The sequence below is a fragment of the Artibeus jamaicensis genome, unplaced genomic scaffold (genome assembly GCF_021234435.1).
Source record: "Artibeus jamaicensis isolate MK-2021 breed Jamaican fruit bat unplaced genomic scaffold, CSHL_Jam_final contig_387, whole genome shotgun sequence".
NCBI lineage: Eukaryota > Metazoa > Chordata > Mammalia > Chiroptera > Phyllostomidae > Artibeus > Artibeus jamaicensis.
In genome coordinates this window covers 16775569-16788882 of record NW_026521812.1, presented here as the reverse complement: position 1 = coordinate 16788882, position 13314 = coordinate 16775569, and the positions used below count along the sequence as shown (strand labels likewise).

The 13314-nt window shown below is 39.4% G+C and overlaps 1 non-coding gene across 1 annotated transcript; it reads left to right on the top strand.

The window, feature by feature from the left end:
• The first annotated feature begins 12762 nt into the window (after window positions 1-12762).
• Window positions 12763-12898, top strand: LOC119058727 (small nucleolar RNA U109). Its single transcript, XR_005084305.2, has one exon. It is a non-coding gene; the product is annotated as a small nucleolar RNA U109 (small nucleolar RNA).
• The last annotated feature ends 416 nt before the right edge of the window (window positions 12899-13314 follow it).

Sequence of the window (13314 nt, the reverse complement as noted above, 5' to 3'; positions counted from 1 at the left end):
ATTAATTATTTAAAACAGGAGTGAGATTAAATGATTCATTGAAATTGACAAACTTGAACTAGATCAACAGTTTTATATCCTTCACCTAGGGCCACTTTTATTGAATAATATTGCTGCTTTCAAATAAAAGACTTTATGTACTAGCAAAAACAACAAAAGGACAATTGTGCTTCAGGCTTTCTTTTTTTACCTAAGGCTAATTTCAAGTTCACCTTCTTGCAGGCAAGACCTTCTCACGAACTTCAAAATACTGACATTGAATGTCTCTAAAATGGTTTTTGAACAAAAATACAAAAATTTATCCTAAAAAATAAAGTGCCATATTTTTGGACTATCAGACACACTTCCCCCCCAAATTTGGGAGGAAAATGGGAGTGCATCTTATAGTCTGAATGCAGTTTTACATTTACTTTGGTGAAATATTATGTTATTTATGTTATTAAATATTTCACCCCATTTTTGCTTCAATTTTTTTTCCTATTTTTCTCCTCTAAAACCTATGGGTGTCTTATGGTCCAAAGAATACAGTAACATTCTTTAAATACAAAATTTAAAAATCTAGTTTAGGTTAATTGCAGACAATAATTGCCTTTAGTTTGTAGCATCCGAGGGAAAAATTTCAAGCTGATTATTGTAGTAAATTTCAAATACACACAGAAGTAGAAGAGTTAATATTATGAAACTCCACATAGTCATTGCACAGCTTCAACAAAATGGGGAAGCCCAATAAAACCCAATACAAACTGTGACTCAATTTAGATCAGGGGAGGGGTGGGTTCGGAGGAGTCTGTGAGAAACACAAATCTGAAGGAGGAAGGCATTTCAGTTTGCAGGAATAGTGTGAGTGAAGGCTGAGGTGACACAGATCTCAGCAGAGCTGGAAGCCTTAAAGGTAACTGGGGAAAATGAGCAAGGGACTGATTGTGGAGCCTCTTGAGGTCGTGCAAAGGGTTGGGGGGAATATTGATATGTGTTTCTTGTGGAAAAAAAGAATGGCAGGGGGAAGAGAGAGAGCCAAGGTGGAAATGGAGAGTCTAGTCAGGAGGCCTCTGCAGTGGGAATGGATAGGAGTAAACTTGAACTCGGTTGATGAAGAGAGAAAAAGCAGATAGATTCAAGGCAGACTGTGAATATAGACATAACAGGATGTGTTCATGGAAAGGGTGCAAAGATTTATTAAGAACAAGTTTATCTACAGATAAATTGTATTGCTCAGTTATGTCCGGATTTTTCAGGGCACATTAGGTTGTCATTTCTGTCCATCCCACAAATTTATGGCTGTTTTGTGCATTTTTTAAATGTGAGTTATGAAAACTTTAAACTGTGAAACAGTTGAGCACTGATCATTTTTGGTCCTTGCTCTCTTGGCTGACCCTGGTGCTGGTTTTGTTTGCCCTTTGTCATCGAGGGTCATTACCATGAACTAGTCAGCAGGACTGAATATCCTGTGATTGGGAGTCATATACAACGAGACAGTTGGCAACAGAAACTACATCATCAGTTTTTCTCTATTTCCTAATGAGTACTTTTGAAAACCGTATCGTGCCTGCTTTCAGTTTTGCTTCTTTATTTCATTTCCCAATTTCTTTTGTATATTCTTCCCTGCTAATATGTTCCATTTTCTCTTACCAAATCTTTATTTTAATTTTAATTTAATTTTATTTTATTTTAGTATCCTCACCCAAGGATACACTCACTAATTTTAAAGAGAAACAAAGGGTTGGGGAGAGAGAAAAAGTGAACCAGAGAGGGAGAGAGGGAGAAAGAAAGAAAGAATCATTAATATGAGAAACATGTTGGCTGCCTCACAAACATGCCCCGACTGGGAACCAGCTCACAAACTGGGTATGTGTCCTGACTGAGGAATAGAAGCCCCAAACTTTTGGTGCATGGGACGATGCTCCAATCAATTGAGCCACCAGGCCAGGACTTACCCAGTCTTTAATAATTACTGTGAAAGTATATATGCTTAAGATAAAAAAATAATAATGCTAGAAAAGTATGTGAAGTAAAGCATAAAACTTTCTCATTCCTTTGCAATATGTTCTTCCCAGAGGAAACCATATACTCTGTCTACACAAATATTATTGACACTGAAAATGTGGTTCTGCAATGTGGTCACCTAAAATATTGTTCCATGTACATATATAGTAATTTGCATCATAAATATTACTTCATAGTATTCTGATTAGTAGACTATGATCCCCTTTATTAAAAAAGTATATGTGCACACACATACATAACACTTTTATATAAAGATACGCAGCAAATTATCAAATTTGGTCAATTATAAACATTAATAATGAAGGAGGGAATTTGTTTCTAAATCTCATGCACTTCTGTTGTTTGGATTTTTTGGTAATGAATAAGAAATATTAACTGTTGTTAGAAAAGATTACAAAGATCCTCTACACTGTCAGCAAAGCAGGTTTTGCATCTTTCATTTCGTTTTCGTGTGATTATCAGATACCCATGCAACACACCTGTCATATTTATAAGTGAGGAATTAAAGATTAGAGAGGTTACATTACTAGTCCAAGGTCACATGGTCAGTGAAGATAGAAGTGAAAAAAGAGGGTTGGTCTTCTCTGGATCGTGTGGTACAAAGTGGCCACATGGCTATTTTTATTACAGATTTTTCTTTTGTTTTTATCCCATGTCCTTATAAGCAGAGAGAAATATCAATGGTATATGAACTGATTAAAGAAGCAAGTCCCGAGGGAAGCATACAAAAATAGAACTAACCATGTGTAGAAATGTCTCTGACTGAAAAACACCTTGGAAACTTAAAGTTTCCTACCTCACTAGGTGGCCTATTGTAAATAACTCTTCCCAAGAGAAAATATGGAGAGATGCCCTCTGAGTCAACTCCAGCAGCAACAACCACTGTCTATTCTGTCAGCCACAAACCCCCCCTGAGTGCCTACCATGTGTCAGATACCCGGCTGGCCTTTGGTTGATCTTCTTCTGTCTCTTACTCTGTGTTACCTGCTTCTGAGGGATCTATTGCCAGTGCAATGTAAGGACTGCAGGACTGACTACATTCCATTCTGACCCAAGGAAAAAGACTTGCATCGAAAAAAGGAACATGTTCTATCAAGACCTTTTGCCACAAAGAACTGAACATTGAAAACTTCCAAATGAAAGAAAAAGTGTACCAGATTAGGCGATTTCTTACTCTAAAATTTGGGAGCCATCAAAGGTAGGGAAGAGTAACTGAAACATTCACATACAGTTTAAAGAATAATGCCAGCCTGGCTGGTGTAGCTCAGTGGATTGAACATGGGCCTGCAAACCAAAGGGTCACTGGTCCAATTCCCTGTCGGGCACACGGCTGGGATGCAGGCCAGGTCCCCAGTAGGGGATGCATGAGAGGCAACCACACATTGATGTGTCTCTCTCTCTCTTTCTCCCTCCCTTCCCTTCCCTCTAGAAAATAAATATATAAAATCTTTAAAAAATGAAAGAAGAATAATGACAAACATCCATGTAACTACCACAGAACGACCACAGAGGGGAGAGAAATAGAACATCTCCAGTAACCCCAAACTCCTTGCTCAAGTGCCTCTCCACCAACTCCCCCCCCCCCCCGGCAGTGTGTGGTGAGAGGGGTCATTTCCTTACTTTATCACCTAACTGTGCATTCCTAAACTATTAACCTTTAGTTTTCTCTGCTTTTGAACTTTTTATCCATGAAATCATTCTCTAAGTGTTATTTTATTACCTTTTTTCTTTGAAAGATTCATCTATATTATGTCTAGAACAACTTATTTTGACTGTGGTATAATATTCTACCACATGAATATATACCACCTATAACAGTCTACTTAGTCATTTAACTGATGGGGTTTGTTCTCAGTTTCTGGCTCCTACGAGCGATGCCGGAGTGGACATTCATGTATTTATATTCTGGTGGACCTGGGAGCGTTTCTTCAGGGTGTATTCCCAGGAATAGAGAGTGCCACAGGCACATATTCTAGTTTAGCAGATAATGCGTCAAATGTTCTCCATAAGGGTTGTACTGATTTACACTGTAAGGAGAGTTCCCAGTGCTTCTGATCCCTGTAACAATTGGTATTTCCAATTATTTAGTTTTGTCACTCTGGTGAACATATAATGGCATTTTCCATTACAGTTTTAGTTGGCATTTCCCTAGACATTAAAGGAATTTGGCAGCTTTTTATGTTTACTAACCACTTGAATATCCTCTTTTATGAAAGGTCTATTCAAGCATTTTGCCCAGTTTTTAATTTTCAGGTTGTCTATCTTTTTCCTGTTGATTTATGAGATTTCATTATTATTTTATTCACTTGAACCAACAAGTATTTATTGAGAGCCTGCTAAGTCCTGGGCATATTTTAGGTATTTGGGATACATCAGTGAACCAACAGCAAATCTCCTGACCTTGTGGCATCTATATTCTAGGGGAGGAGAGAGATAATATGGAATAAGCATTATAAAGAAGTAAATAATTAGGTGTTTTAGGAGGAAAAGAATAGCATTAAAAAAGGAGAACATTCTAAGAGGTATTAGAAATGTTGGAGGTTGGTGAACTGTTACCCCACTGGGGCAGAGGCTTGAAAGGGTGGCTGGGGCAGCGAGGTAGGGGACAAAAGTAGACCATGAGGTCAAAGAGGTAAGGGTCTGGGGGGCAGATCATGTCAGTCCTTCAGACCCTTGCAAAGACTTTGGTTTTTACTCTGCATGAACTCACATGTTCCTTACACCTAAATCACCTGGTGACTGAGTCAGACCATTGGATGCTCTGAGGTATGAAGAAGGCAAGAAGATGCGGGTTTTAAAAACAGAGGAAGTGATGCTCCCTTTTAGAGGACGCCTGCCCGTTGCCTCAGAATTGGTCACGTGATGCCTGAGACCTAACGGAATATGTTACTGTGGAGTTAAAGTCAGGTGGGAAGTGTGTGTATGCATACATGTGTGTGTACATGAGTTGTCTTACAGTGCCTTGTGTACATTTTTAATACTTTGTTTTGCTAGGAGGCTATGACTTAAGAAACTTAATTTGGCAAGATTACTGACAGTGGTCAGAAATGAATTTATATATTCAATAGTTACAGGTTGCTTTTAGAACTTTGCAGCTCACTTTTCAGTGATTCTCCTTGTCCAGTTTTGGGCTCCATTTTACCAGTGCCCTCATTTCACCATCAGCTTCTTAATATATTCACTTTCAGCCATTCAGAGAATGTCCAAACACGTATTGAAAAGGCCTATATGTGAGAGTCTTTGTAATACTAAGATTAATAATTCAGTCACTGGAGGCAAAGTACAATTACTAAGTGGCTTATGAACAACAAAAACTCATTTCTCACAGTTCTGGTGGCTGGAAGTCCAAGATCAAGGCACCAGCAGATTCTGTGTGTGGTGAGGGCCCGCTTCCTAGTCCCTAAGTGGCTGGTTTCTCATTGTGTCCTCACATGATGAAGGGACAAGGGGGCTCTCTGGGGTTTCTTTTAAAGGACATTTTTCACCTTTTCAGCCCATCTCAAACACAGTTTCTTCTCAATGCATTTCCCAATGACAGCAGTCCATGGTAACGTCTTCCTTCTCTGAACTCTTATGATTTCACCTCTCAAAATTGTACACCTCTTTGTATTGTATTAAAACTGTTTTCTGACTTCCAGCCAAGATGGAGGCATAGGTAGATACACTTTGCCTCCTCGCACAACCAAAAGAAGGACAACAACAATTTAAAAAACAAAAAAACAACCAGAACTGACAGAAAATTGAACTGTATGGAAGTCTGACCACCAAGGATTTAAAGAAGACACATTCGTCCAGCTGGTAGGAGGGGTGGAGTCAGGGAGCTGGGAGGAGAGGACTCTCTGCAAGGCTGTAGGACCCAGCTGCAGAACCCAGCAAGGTGGTGGCTAGAGGAGCAGGTGGTCCCACATTCATATGTGGATAAACCAGGAGGAACCTGGGGAACAGGACAGATCTCACCACCCAGGGTTACAGTATGGGGAAATAAAGCCTCAAACCACCCATTAAAATACCTGTGGGAGTCGAGGCAGTATTGGGAGAAACTCCTAGCCTTATAATAGAGTTCCTTGGAGACACCCACAGGGTCCTAGAATATACACAAGCCCGCCCACCTGGGAGTCAGCACCAGAAGGGCCCACTCTGCTTGGAGGAAGCAGTGGAAGTGACTGAAATCTGGCAGAGAGCAGAGCAAGGCCATTGTTCCCTCTTAACCCCTTCCCTGTATACAGCACCACAACGCAGTGAAATGGGTTTCCCTGCCCTGGTGAACACCTAAGACTCTGCCCTTATATGTAGCAGACACACTGAGACAAAAAAAAAGTGACCCAAATGAAAGAACACTTCAAAGCTCCAGACAAAATACAAAGTAAGTTCCAGACAAACTAAGCAATGAAGAGATAGCCAACCTATCAGATGCACAGTTCCAAATACTGGTAATCAGGATGCTCACAGGATTGACTGAATTTGTTTGAAAATTAGATGAAAAATGAAGGCAATGCTAAGTTAAATAAAGAAAAATAAACAGGGAACCAATAGTGATGGGAAGAAAACTGGGACTCTAATCAAAGGTGTGGAGCAGAAGGAAGAAATAAACATTCAACCAGAACAGAATGAAGAACTAAGAATTCAAAAAATGAGGAGAGGCTTAGGAACCCCTGGGACATCTTTAAAAGCTCCAACATCCGAATTATAGGGGTGCCGCAAGGAGAAGAGGAAGATCAAGAAATTGAAAATTTATTTGAACAAATAATAAAGGAGAACTTCCCTAATCTGGCACAGGAAATAGACTTCCAGGACGTCCAGGAAGCTCAGAGTCCCAAAGAAGTTGGACCCAAGGAGCAACACACCAAGGCACATCATAGTTACGTTAGCCAAGATTAAAAATAAGGAGAGAATCTTAGAAGCAGCAAGAGAAAAGAAGACAGTTACCTACAAATGAGTTCCCACAAGACTGTCAGCTGATTTCTCAAAAGAGACCTTACAGGCAAGAAGGGGCTGGGAAGAAGTATTCAAAGTCATGAAAGGCAAGGACCTACATCCAAGATTACTCTAACCAGCAAAGCTTTCATTTAGAATAGAAGGGCAGATAAAGTGCTTCCCAGATAAGGTCAAGTTCAAGGAGTTTATCATCACCAAGCCCTTATTATATGTAATGTTAAAGGGATTTATCTAAGAAAAAGAAGATTAAAAATATGAACAGTAAAAAGACAGCAAACTCACAGTTATTAACAAACATACCTAAAACAAAAGCAAACTAAGCAAACAACTAGAACAGGAACAGAACCACAGAAAAGGAGATCACATGGAGGGTTATCAATAAGGGAGTGGGAGGGGGAGAGAGGGGGAAAAGGTACAGAGAATAAGTAGCATAAATGGTAGGTAGAAAATAGACAGGGGGAAGTTAAGAACAGTATAGAAAATGTAGAAGCCAAAGAACTTATATGTATGACCCATGGACATGAACTAAAGGTGGGTGAATGTTGTTGGGAGGGGGTGTGCAGGGTGGAGGGAAATAAAGGGGGGGAATGAGACAATTGTAATGGCATAATAAATAAAATATATTAAAAAAAACTGTTTTCTCTTTCCAGCATGTTTATGCCTTATAAAGAGTTTAAAAAGCAGGAGCATCTTGTAAATGCCATAAAAGAGCAACAAGGGAGATAAAAAAAGTTTTTAAAAGCCAAGTGAGAAATAAATTGGATGGTTGCTTCTCAAAGGCCCCCAACTGGAATCAAACCAACAAAACCAACAAACAAGCAAATTATAACCAGCGACATTGAAACAAAGAACAAACTGACAGTAACCAGAGGGAGTGAGGAAAGGGGTAATGGTTGAAAATAGGGGAAGGGCCACCAAGAACATGTATAAAGGACACAGGGACAAAGCCAAAATGGCTAGGATTGAGGGTGGAAGTCGGGTATGGGGGCATGGTGGGGAAAAATGGAGACAACTGTACTTGAACAACAATTTTTTAAAAAGAAATATGTATGGTTTACCTTTGAGCTGATGGCTATCCGTGCTGTAATATCGGCCTTTGCTAACGAGATTTCCTGAGAATTTGACTCTCTGTTTTAAGGTTGTAGAGAGAATCCAGTTAATACAGAGGAACACAATAAAAACTAATCAGAAAAAAACAAGTGAGAAAGATTAAATGTTTTATTAATTTATTAAGAGGAAATAGAGTATTACCAGCATTTTTTGACATCTTAAGACACAAGATACACAACCATAGAAAACAAACCAAAAACAGAAGCCTGCACACATTGGTGGTTATGGTGTCGCTCCCAGACTCAAAGACTGTGTGTGCAGAGACCAGGCTATTTCTTGATACATGTTGGCCTTTTGTGCATGACACTCCATTTCTTACAGACAAACTGTAGTAGAAGGAAGGCAATTACCACATGTAAATATATTTACTATTTTTACATATAGTAAAGAAACAAAATTTAGAAGAACAAAGGTTGTTTTTTCTTTCATGGAGTACTCACCAACAACTTGGGTTATTGATGTTCCACAGAACACAGTTTGGGAAACAGCACTGCAGATAATCAGAGGCAGATGAAAAATCAAGCGTTGTTTGGCTTACTTCACCATATTCTTAAGTCACATAGTCTGTCCAAAAATAGCAACATGAATAACCTCAAGATTGAGACGTGGTTAAACGGTGGGGCAACTACTACAATGGCCAAGCCAGTTGACAGATGGACAGGGGATTCGTTAAACCACACTTTATCTCATGGAGACCAGACAACTGTGTGTCTAGGCATCTTTAGAGATACTTAAGCACACTTGGAGAGAAGGCAGCGTATACAATAAAAAGCAGATGTTTTTCCTGTTAAAAATCAAAGCACTCCTAACCCCTTTCTTAGTTCCCAGCTCTGCTCAAGCTTTTCTCGATGAGATAACTGTTCCTAACTTTTCCACCAGATGTACAGTGAAGCTCTCACTATAAAATAGCTACTGATTTTTTAAAGACCTAAACTTTTGTTCCAGATGCTCAATATTCCCACTCCAATATAAGATTCAATAATGCACACTTTTAAAAATAATGCTTTGTAAAGACAGTTCCTGGCAGTGAAAGACAGCTGAGAGAGGTACTTCTGGTTAAAAATGTTGGTATGAAAATACATATTCAACCACAATGAAACAAAAGCAAAGAGATCTTTTAAAAAATGTTATAAAGCAGAAAAAAGATTGAAAAAACAATGCACTTTTTGGAAGTTGAAAAGCAGATGGAAAGTGGTAATTGGCCTAAGCCAGAACCAAAGAAAGATAAGAAGCAATATAAGTTGTACCATGGAATCTGTGTTTTAAAAAGGGCTCAAAAATGAGCAGCACCAGTTACCTGTGGCAGTGGGGACCAGAGGCAAGGCTGAAGACAGGAGTCACTGAAAGCTTCAGAATCAGCCCCTCAGCCCTGGCCAGGTGGTTCAGTCTCATGCTGTGCACCGGAGGGCTGCAGGTCGATCCTCTGTCAGGGCAATACCTAGATTGTGGGTGTGATCCCTGGCTGGATTCGTACACGAGGCAGCTGACCTCACTCTCTCTCTCTATTCCTCTCCCTTCCTCTTCCTCTAAAATCAGTGAACACATCCTCAGATAAGGATTTTTTAAAAAGCACTAAAAAAATAGCCCCTCAGAGTTCTATTCCCATGCCAAACATCTGGGCAACTGCTTCGCTTGATCCCAGCAAAATGTGGGAGTCTTAATCTCTAGATGTTGCTTTCCAAAAGGTTTCTTAACTGAGAGACACTAGACTACATGAAAGCAGGGACACTAGAGAAAGAAATGAGAATCGTATCCAAATAAACACACCGATTTTTCCCCCAACCTTATTCCCAAACCTGGCTCCCTACTGCTGGCATTCAGCCAGTGTTCTCCAGGCAGTTGATCCTAGAAAAACTGACTGCTCAAGAGAGGAGACTTCAATAAAATGACTCATTCTGATTTACATTTAAACCCCCCACTAATCATACTGTGTTGAAGCTGATAATCTACAACCTCCAGCAAAGTTCATATTTTATCCAATGTAAGTAGATAACCAAGGAGCTCCAGAGATTTGAGAAATGCATGAAGGACAAAAGCCAAAACAAACTAAACTACTTGTAGGAAACAGAAACCATGCACTTTTAAGAAAATGAAAAATAATACCTCTCATAATTTTAGGGATATAGGAGACACTACATGTATGAAATAAGAATAGAATGGTGTTAAAACACATTTGAGAACAAAAGAGTTCTTGTGATGAGGACTCTGACCAGCAGTGTCTGTGGTGTTGAGGATGAGACGAGACGAATTCACACAAACTACCAAAGTCCTGCGGAGAAAAAGGGGTGGCAAGGCCACTCTCTCAAGGGGGGAGCACCTTGACCCTTGCCTGGACAGGCTTTTATTGGCTTTCTAACAGCATTCATCAAAGAAGGTTCTCATTCATTGTGCTCAGGTTTGCTTTAGGTGATTACTTTTTACGGATAACAAAGGAAAGGATGTTACTGACTACTTCTTACAGAGTAACAAGGAAAAAGGTTGCAAATGCAAGGGAACAATAAGAGTGATTGGTCTGGTTACACTCTGTCCTTGGGAGGTTTAGCACAGACTTCAGGAAGTCACTTTAAAGATATGCAGTAAGCATTTGCTGCTTCTACTCAGGGTGCAGGCAGTACGTACACATCTATGATGAAGTTTAATTTATAAATTAGGCATAGTAAGAGATTAACAAAAACAATGACAAAATAGAACAGTTACAGCACGCTAGAATAAATGTTATGGGAATGTGGTCTTTGTCACTAATAACCGATCTGATAACTGAGTTGGCTACCAAGTAACTGAGAGGGTAGCGTATGTAGGCGAATACTCTGAACAAATGGGTAATTAAAGTCCTCTTAATAGTTTTCATAAAAATTTCTATGCTGAATACAAATTAATTGTATATCTTTCTAAAACATCTAAAATCACCTCTGCTTACCTTCAGATTGTGTGTGTATTTAGAAGCCCTAATGATGTCACAAAATTATTTAAAAATTTTTTTATTTTAATTGTTGTTCAAGTACAACAATTAAAAACAAGTATAGTTTTCTTTTACTCCCATCCCAGTGCACCCCCCACCCCAGTCCTCCTCATGACATCTTTTTCATGCTAAAATTTATGACATGAGATACAATGGAAGAACTCACCAAAAAAATTTCACTGATAAAGTTAACATTTATAAATAAAATATAGAAATCATGCTGCTTTGTGACTTTGGTGTTGTAAGGCAACACAGTTTTCATGTGGGAACACGCCAGAGCAGAAAACATAAAATCTGACGTTTATGACAATATTCAGGTCTCCATACAGTAAAGGATCCCCTTAAAGAAAATAGTAACTAAATAAAAGGTTGCAATGCAGACATAAAAAATCATTTAGTGGCTTAGAAAAGTCCCACTGTCTGTAGAATTAGGGACAGTAATATAACAAGGTACTTCTATTTATTTCAAGAACAAGCACAGGAAATTAACATGTACTGAATTACATGTGTGTGTGGTACGGGCAAATGTTTTTCACATTTGTGACTTTTTATAACCCTTCTGCTTCCTGTCAGTAAATATTCTTACTACCTCTTTATCTAGGAGTAAGTGAGGCTCCATACAGTCCAGTGCCTTGGCCAGGGTTACCACAGCTAAACTATAACCCTGTGAGCCTGGTAAGCCTGACCGCAGTAGGCCTGTGGGACTCTGGGCTCACTCCACTGCCCTTGTTGTTTTTCCCACAATTCAGAGTTGCTTGTATTTAGTTATGTAAGTCAGGTTGAAAAAATATTAGTTGGCTGGACATAGTCCAGAAAAGTAAAAGAACTTGGACATGGCATCTGGAATTTTACTTTGCTCTCAGTCTTACTAGATTTTGGAATCTCTGATTTAGATACGTGACGTTTGTTCTCAGCAGTGGTCGGCAGTCCCTGGTTGGAGCGTATCGGAGGCTGGCACACTCCTGAGGTGGCCTCACTATTCTGTTGCCTGGGAGAAAATGAAGGAGGTTTGTTGTGTGCTTCAGTTTTGATGCTACCAAAATTTTTTGTCACACTGGTGCATAACATAGACACAAAATACATGTATTTAAACACATTTTATGACACACTTTAAAGTTCTTACCATTTTTCACTTTTTATTTTAAAATAATTATAAGTTCACACAAAGTTGCAAAAAAAAAAAAACAACTGGGAAGCCCCATAAACCCTTTCTCCAGCTCCTCCCCGTAGCAGCATCTTGCATCACACGCGATCGCCACCTGGAGACAGGCTGCCACTGAGCAGCCCCCAGAGCTCCGTCACAGCCCACCAGTGTTACCAGTGCTCGTGTGTGCACGCACGCGTGTGCAGTTCTGTGCAATTCTATCACCTGCACAGCTTCACGTCATCACCACCGTAACTCTGGCAACCAGTGGTCCATCTTCAGCTCTTCAATTTTATTTCAAGAATGTTAAATAAAAGTAATCACATAACATATGACCACTTGAGACTGACTGAGATTCTATTTTTAAAATGTACGTGTCTAAGGATCTTTTAGATAAAAGGTTTTTTGGTTTTTAACTTAGCCGTGAGACTTGACTAGAAATTTCAAAAATGCACAGGTTTAAATTATTCTTAAGCTTTCACGTTTCCCTTCAAGTTAGGCAATAATTTACTTATTTATTCTTTCATTCACAAATTCATCCTGTTCTTGTTACACATTCTGTGTACCTTTCTAAACGCTGCACAAAACAGACAAAACACCCCTCTTCTCCTTGCACGTGGAAATGTGTCTGCCCCTCGTTCCTTTGGGAGTGGGAACCGGTCCACCACACGCCACATTAAAAAGGGGCTCTTGGGGCTGCCAACCTCACAGTGGACGTGGAGTGGTGGTATATTTCTCCCACTTAAAACATCCCTATGTTCCTAGAGCTAACCTAACAGTGGCGGAAGGCAGACCCTGGACATTAAATCGTGTAAATAATCAAATTGTTTAGTATATTGGAAAGAGATTGGAAATGAAAAAGGAATGGAGAAAACTGGTGATCAGAGGAAGTGCAGGAAGGGAATGCAGTCTGCAGTATTAAACAGCGTAGCTGGGGATAAGATACCCCAATATTTTCTAAGTAAATTACTTCATAACACAAAATTAGATATAGTGCGTTTTTCCTTTTGCCACAAAATGAGATTATCACTGAGGGCTATTTAACAAAATGTTCAGCTCTGAATAGGATGGCAGAGACAGCCTTTTGTTCTACAATGTAACTGTTCACTGCCCCATACAATTGATGTTGCTAGTCTTCCAGTATTCATGTTCACGTGGAAAA